The sequence below is a fragment of the Etheostoma spectabile genome, unplaced genomic scaffold (assembly GCF_008692095.1).
Source record: "Etheostoma spectabile isolate EspeVRDwgs_2016 unplaced genomic scaffold, UIUC_Espe_1.0 scaffold119, whole genome shotgun sequence".
NCBI lineage: Eukaryota > Metazoa > Chordata > Actinopteri > Perciformes > Percidae > Etheostoma > Etheostoma spectabile.
In genome coordinates, this window is record NW_022605570.1 from 879,946 (window position 1) to 887,583 (window position 7,638).

Genomic DNA, 7,638 nt, shown 5'->3' on the forward strand with positions numbered 1-7,638 from the left:
GCTGTCGCCATGGTCCTGCTACACGTTCTGCGATGCCATGTTCATCTGCTACACTCTGCTGTGCCCTGCCACGTCCTGCCACGTCCTGCTGCGTCCTGCTACGTCCTGCTGTGCCTTGCAATGCCGCACAGTGCCCTGCTATGCCATGAACTACTACAAACTACTACTACAAACTACTATTTTTTTATGACTGTTATTGCCACTCTTAATTCTAACCCCAACTGGCCCGTCCGACACCGCCTACCAAGAGCCTGGGTCTGTCCGAGGTTTCTGCCTAAAAGGAAGTTTTTCCTCGCCACTGTCGCACTGTTGCTTGCTCTGGAGGAAACTACTAGAACTGTTGGGTCCTTGTAAATTTGGGAGCGTGGTCTAGACCTACTCTATCTGTAAAGTGTCTCGAGATAACTCTTGTTATGAATTGATACTATAAATAAAATTGAATTGAATTGATACGGGGCAAAAGAAAAGGATTGATTGAACGATAAAAAGAAAGCTGAAAGGTTCAGGGATTGAGTCAAACTTGGTCTCTCATTCAACAGAGAATTTTGGTGAAATTACCTCATACAACCCACCAATAAAACACTTTCATTCTTTTCAAAACTACCTTGTACAACACCAATTCGAAAATCCAAACTATCTGTTAAACACTTAAAAGATTTATTCAGCTGACACTACAAATATGCACTCAAAGCAGCACTCTCAATTTGTTTGTGTGCTTACATGCATGTCAGTGTTTCTAGCACATTGCTGTAAGACTCCACCTGACCAAGAAAGAGATGTCACCCTCTTAAAACCAGACGCGTGGTACACCCAGGGCCGCATGCCGGCTTTACTTGCCATGATATCTTCATGTGTTTGGCCAAAAGGCTTATTGCTTTGCTCTAACACAGGGTGTGTACAGTTCATATCAAATTCCCCTTTCCGAACTTTGAGTTATCAAAGGAAGCCAAAATAATTCAAAGACATCTTTAAAAGAAGTTTATTTTGACAAACGGCGCAACACAATATCCTCAGGCCCTTTCCAGACAATGGCGCAATCTGATCACTTGATATCTGAGATACACAAGTCGAGAGAAGCTTTTGGCAAATGGACTGCATATTACTGGGTGAAGGTAGTGGATAAGAGTTTTGTTGGTGGCAACCGACTGGCAGGTTTATTAGGTGCGATGTAATTCGATATCCAAAGTCTCCCGAGGACTGATGTAGCTTGTGTCAGGGCTCTGTTTGATTCATTGAGATCCCATAAAAGCCACACAAAAAAAGCAGCCTCCCCCCAACCTGATGCCTTCAGCCTCCTTTCACCACAAAGTCTCAGGCCAAAAACGTCGGTACATTACATCGTTTACCCTGATATCAGGTGTCAAATAAAAGAAGACATTAATTGGACTTAGTATACAAAATACAGTATAATGCATGCAGTCATTTTGACAATGTAATAACATTTGAGGCCGGTACTAATTTGAGGTTTATTTTATTGAGCTTCTTTGATAGCTGCTTTGTATGATTGTTGACTTTCTTCCTACCCATTGACTGTCATGTATTCATATCATCCGCAAAAATTCTTGCAAAAGGTGTCTGAAATACTTATAGTCCTTGAAAGCACATTAACATTTGCAGTTGAGTAACACGTAGTCGTTATCAACGTTTCATTTCCGGGATAGCTCCGGTGCCGCAGAAAATTCCACCGGATTTCACTCTTTGCAGCCGGATGTCCGTTAACTCCCACTTTCTTTGTGTTGGAATTCTAAAATCCGGTGGACTTCCAGGGACTATGGTTAACTGCTCCTCAGATCTCTGCAGGGTAAATACAGACAGCTAGCTAGACTATCTGTCCAATCTGAGTTTTCTGTTGCACGACTAAAACCACTTTTGATTGTACACATGTTCCACCGAAATGAGTTCCTTCCCGCTATTTTTCATTGGCACAGTGACTCTGCCCCATGACGGTGATTGGTTTAAAGCCAATGCCAAAAAAAACAAAGCGTGTTTATTTTGCATCCCGGCTGTGTGACCTAGGCAGACTGTCCTCCACTGTACTGTGGAAGACAGTCTGGCAAAGCAAGACTAATTAGGGGTGATGCCGAATAGTGGAATATTCAATGCTTCAATAAATGGAGCTTGATTCGCCAGCCACTCGCACAGTCGAATTTTTGCGGTGTAAATCCTATTCCAGACCAAAGATTTGCAGCAAGACGAGTTGAAACTTGCAGCTGCTTGTAACATGCCGGTTTGCAGCTTTCTGAAAGCTGCCAGTTCACAACAATGCAAAGAGATGATGTGTCATCTTCATAGCAATGACTCCTTGTGCTTCCGTTCTAAGAACTTTTTGTTTTACTTGATATCATCTGTTGCATCTAAATGTGAACGTGGATAACGTTTGTGATTGTGAGATGCTTCCTAGTATCTCATTTATATTTATATTCTGTGTTATGTGACTAATGTACGTGTGCTGCTATAACACCGTAATTTCCGATTTTTTGGGATCAATAAATATCTATCTATCTATCTAAATCTTTGGTCTGACTCTGAACTTGGCTTTATAAACAAAGTATGAGCCATTTGGGCAATATGGGGTTGGCTTAACATCAGATTTTACATAGAACTAGGCCTACCTGTTTTCCTGTTCCTCCCAGTAACCCTATTATGGTATAAATATCAACATATAATGCTGTAGATACAAATGCTTTTAATAAATCCAACTGCCCCATGACAGATTTAAGTTTCACTTTCCATGATCCATGACCGTCAGTCCCCAACTTGCGCATGCATTTATTCTGGAGTCGAGTGAAAATTGAAAAACCTTTTTAAACACTATTTTTCATTTTTAAAGTGGCTATATGTAACTTTTAGTTAGTGTTGATTCTATTGGCCTCACTGGACAAAAATGGTAGTATTTATACCACATCTTCTGTCGTGGAGGTCTTTTCTGTACGGTGCTGTATTGACCACTGTATTACAGAGTTAGCATTCCAGAGAGGTCATACCAGAAAATCATTCATTTACAATAAAAAACAAGTTACAGATGCATCGTTGCATTTAAGTGTTAAAGGTAATTTAGCCTACTTTGGATGTATCATGAGCTAAACCAGGTAATGTTATCACTGTCACTGTGTCACAAGCCAAGCAATAAGAGATTGTTGTAGCAACCAATGTAGTAATAACTATATTATTATTATTATTATAGCGCATTTCATAAAAGCCACTGTCGCTTTAGTAACATTCCAGGGGGACAAGTGAAAAGAAAACTGTAGGCCAACACAAACACGGGTTAAATGGAAGGGCAGCATTATTTAATGTAGTCTACTGACATATAACCACATCATGCATTGCAAAGTTATTTTATGAATGAAATAGACATATAACATTCCTGAGGACCAATTGGGTTCGGTTTTGAATCATTTACAATCTGGTAATTTTCTCCATCTGTTAATAGCCCGTAGTGACTCACGTTACCACTGTTGTCTAACCGTTTTAGCTTTTAGTTGATCTTTGTTTAATTTTCTTCTTTTCATTGATGGCCCGGCCCCGGAATCAGATCCAGCAGATCAGCTTCCTGGAAGACAGTCAGCATTGCTATCTTTCCAAATGTCTTTGGAATGGAACATTATACTTGAGGTAAACTAGAACTACACATTGCCTAATATCTCTGTAACTGCAATGTTGTAAATGATTGACGACAAGGAAGACATTGCTGCCACAGGTACCTTTAGGCATCCAGCTGAACAAAAGGAAAGGTTTTAGAGGAAGAAGCCAATCTGTTCAGGAAATATTAACAAAGAAATTCAAGGGGGTGAAATTTATGTGTGTGAGTTAAAAGAAATTAGGCAAAGAAATGGAAAATAAAGAGAAGGGTAGTAAAGATTCTCTCTATCTTTGACCCAAATCTGCCTCGCTGAGGTAAATTTCATCTCCAGGAAAGAGAATCCCACAAATCTTTACCTATAGACAGACAGACGCAGATAGAATGGTCCCATCAATGGGCCGTGACAGCTGAGTTCAGAGTATCTCTTTTACAGCGAGGGGAAAATATAAATATTGTCCTTAAAGAAGCCTTGACACTTGACTATTTCAATCGAAACACATATTTAAGCTCTCTAATGTTGAGGAAATGAACTTAGACGTCATGGAGTTCTTCAGAACCATTTGTCAGAGTCCCAAGAGAAGAATTTTGGTGTATTTTGCAGCTGTAATATCTTTCAGTTCCTGACCAAACACACTGTGAATTCACTTGCCATTTCAGTTGGCAAGTCTTGGGAAGTCTAACTTGTAAAACTTTATGACAACATTTGGGACAAAAAAGAGTAGCTTGGGCCATAAACTTTAGTTGTTGTTATGTATGTATTGTCAGTATTTATTTAATGGCAAGATGGTTCTGTGTTCGACAATAGGAAGAGTTTCTAAATCCTTTCAAAACAGCCAGGCTTGGCTTTTTCCCAGTTTCAAGTCTTTATTCTAAGCTAAGCTAACCAACTTCTGCCTGTAGCTTACTTAATCATTACGTTCTATTATGTTATTGTAATTGCTGAATGACTCAAATTAGGTGAATATATTAGGTGAAATATAAAGTCTGTATAGAGCACAGTTCCTATTTAATGAGTCTATTCAGAAATATGACTGCAATATGATTTATGGATGTGTCTTGTATCAGACAAATTGTTGGACAATCAACATGTGGGGGTTGCTTGCAAGTGTGAAATTGACTGATATTTGCCATCTAAATGAATAGAACTCTAAATGGACTTGTGAATTCATTATGATAAAAACTGTAGCTCCTTTCAACAAATGACGGTACAGTCAGCAACATGCCTCTTTACATGAAGTATTATGAATATGTACGGTACATTGCTATTGTTAATGCACAATACAACAATATTTACAATAAAACGAAGGTGTCTGGAATACGTTCGGTCTTTGAAAGCACCTTAACGTTTGCAGTTGAGTATCACCTAGTCCTTCTTTCTTCCGGGATAGTTCCAGTGCCACCGACTACCTAATAGTTGCTGTCTGTCCAGTCCGAGTTAGTAAAAATTGTGATTGGTTAAAAGAATTGCCATTAAACGAGAGCAGTTTTTTTTTTTTTCTCACATCCATGAATGCTGTGTGGACGAACCAGTAGAGTTGGGCGGAATCCAAATTTTGATACCGTCAAACCCCCTCCCTATTTTACCGCGGTATACGGTATTACCGTGACTAATTAAAAATGATGACGTAAGGCTCAGATGGCGTCACCACACTGTTGGCTTGTGCCTACACCGTTCAGAAAGTGAATAAGTGAATAAGTCCTGTTCTCCTTCCAGACCAGGTCACTTGACTTGCCATCTTTCCCCCTTTCTCTACCTCGTTCTCCTCCACACTGTCATTTGATGACAACCCCACACAAGCATTTTTAGGCAATAAATAAGTAAATAACTTATTTTAATATTTAATCCTTGTCTCCTATATAAGTGCATTGCATTTTTTTTAATGGATGTATTGAAACTGTTGCTATTTTTAAGACCCTGCTGTATACCGTATTACCGCCCAACCCTACTAGCCAGACTTTCTTCTGCGGCGCTGTGGAGAAAGGTCTGGCATTGTGAGATTTAGTATGACCAGGAGTTCTCCATCTCTTCATCCATCTCTCTCTCACACCCCGTCACCCCTCTCCCCAGTGTCATTTGTCAGTGTGACGACTACAACTTTTAGCTAAACGTGTCCCGTTGTCCCCAGACTGCCGTTAACACCAATCATGAAAAAGTCAGTGCTAACAGCCAGACATCCTGATCCAAGTCCTGTCATGGTAGACGCATTAGGCTTCCCTGGCTGCCTCCTCGCCCCTGTGGAGCGGGAGGAGGAGGGAGCGTCAATGTGAGGCGGTATGGTCAAGGGCTGGATGAACGGGAGGTAAACTGTATAGGAGAAAAATGTGAGAAAGACAGATAGTTATTGAGTGAGAAGGGCTAAAAGAGGATTAGATATACACCAGTGGTAGAGGTTTTCAGAGCCTTTCTTTAAGTTAAAGGAGGTGAACTCTATAGGAGAAAAACGTGAGGAAGACAGATACAGTGGTCTGCAAAAGTTTGGGCAACCTTGCTAATTTCCATGATTTTCCTTCATAAATCGTTGGTTCTTAGTATAAAAAAAATCATTATAGGAGACAAATATCATATAGGAGACAAACAGTGATATTTGAGAAGTGAAACGAAGTGTATACCATTTACAGGAAGTGTGCAATAATTGTTTAAACAAAATTAGGCATGTGCATAAATTTGGGCACTGTTGTCATTTTACTGATTTCACAATCTTTAGAACCAATTATTGGAACTCAAAATTGGTTTGGGAAGCTCAGTGAACCTTGACCTACATACACAGGTGAACCCAATTATGAGAGAGTATTTAAGGGGGGGCAATTGTAAGTTTCCCTCCTCTGTGAATCTTCTCTGAAGAGTAGCGACATGGGAGTCTCAAATGAACTGTCACATGAACTGAAAACAAAGATTGTTCACCATCATGAATTAGGGGAAGGCTACCCTAGGATACCTAGGAAAGCTGTCTAAGAGATATCAGTTGTCTGTTTCGACAGTTAGGAACATAGTCAGGAAATGGAAGACCACAGGCACAGTTCAAGTTAAGGCTCGAAGTGGCAGACCAAGGAAAATCAGGATAAACAGAAGCGAGATGGTTAGAACAGTCAAAGGCAACCCACAGGCCAGCACCAAAGACATACAACATGATCTTGCTGCAGATGGAGTCATTGTGCATCGTACAACTATTGCACGCACTTTACACAAGGAGATGCGTACGCAAGAGTGATGCGGAGGAAGCCTTTCTCCGCCCACATCACAACAAAGCGCTTGAGGTTTACTAAAGCAATTTGGACAAGCCGGCTCCTTTTGGAATAAGGTGCTGTGGACTGATGAAACTAAAATTGAGTATTTGGACATAACAAGGGGCGTCATGCATGGAGGAAAAACAACACAGCATTCCAAAAAAAACCTGCTGCCTACAGTAAAATTTGGTGGTGGTTCCATCCTGCTGTGGGCCTGTGTGGCCAGCAGGGACTGGGAATCTTGTTAAAGTTGAGGGACGCCTGGATTCCACCAAATATCAGAAGATTCTGGAGACCAATGTCCAGGAATCAGTGACAAGGGTGAAGCTGCGCGGGGCTGGATCTTTCAACAGGACAATGACCCTAAACACTGCTCAAAATCTACTAAGGCATTCATGCAGAGGAACAAGTACAACGTTCTGGAATGGCCATCTCAGTCCCCAGACCTGAATATTGAAATCTGTGGTGTGACTTAAAGAGAGCTGTCCATGCTCGGAAACCATCAAACCTGAATGAATTAGAGGTGTTTTGTAGAGAGGAATGGTCTAAAATATCTCCAACCAGAATCCAGACTCTCATAGGAAGCTATAGGAAGCGTTTAGAAGCTGTTATTTCTGCAAAAGGGGGATCTACTAAATATTGAGTTATTTTTTTTGATTGTGGTGCCCAAATTTATGCACATGCCTAATTTTGTTTAAACAATTATTGCACACTTCCTGTAAATGGTATAAACTTCGTTTCACTTCTCAAATAGCACTGTGTTTGTCTCCTATATGATATATTTAACTGATTTTTTTTTCCTAAGAACCAACGATTTATGAAGGAATATC